This window comes from Acipenser ruthenus, chromosome 21, assembly GCF_902713425.1.
Source record: "Acipenser ruthenus chromosome 21, fAciRut3.2 maternal haplotype, whole genome shotgun sequence".
In the NCBI taxonomy this organism is placed as follows: domain Eukaryota; kingdom Metazoa; phylum Chordata; class Actinopteri; order Acipenseriformes; family Acipenseridae; genus Acipenser; species Acipenser ruthenus.
Window position 1 is genome coordinate 13,737,518 of NC_081209.1, and position 557 is coordinate 13,738,074.

The 557-nt window shown below is 39.1% G+C and overlaps 1 non-coding gene across 1 annotated transcript; it reads right to left on the reverse strand.

Annotated features, from left to right (window-relative positions):
* Positions 1-242: 242 nt before the first annotated feature.
* On the reverse strand, positions 243-315 carry trnak-uuu (transfer RNA lysine (anticodon UUU)). Its single transcript has one exon. It is a non-coding gene; the product is annotated as a tRNA-Lys (tRNA).
* Between the last annotated feature and the right edge of the window lie 242 nt (positions 316-557).

Below are 557 nucleotides of genomic sequence, written 5' to 3' on the forward strand. Positions count from 1 at the left end.
GTCTATACAGCTGTTTACTGCACGGAATGGGCAGTTAAAGGTCGGTTCGGTGGGTTTTTTTCAATAGTGTTATGATGCCCTCGCTTAGTTGCATTATGTGTATAATTTTCATCGTCTTTGCACCTTCAGAACCCAGTGTTCCGGGAGCTTTTTGGTAATAAAAATAGGCAATATACACAATACAGCATTGTGTTTAGCCAGATAAATTTCGCTTTATTAAAAAGTTATTAAACGACACTTACCGCCCGAAAAGGGACTTGAACCCTGGACCCTCAGATTAAAAGTCTGATGCTCTACCGACTGAGCCATCCGGGCTCGATACGACCACTACAATTTAATACATTTACAAACTGAGCGTCACATGGTCCGGCACAATATAAACGAGATAGTATTACTAGTACTTGAATCATTCATTACAAATAGAAAGTAGCGGGTTTAGGCAAATCTCAGTGGGACCTGAGTTTTTTTTTAAATCAAGTGAAATACCAGATTTCATATTTCAATCGGTCAGCTGAAATAAAATGCAGTTCCGATGTCTAAGGTAGGAAATGGTTTCA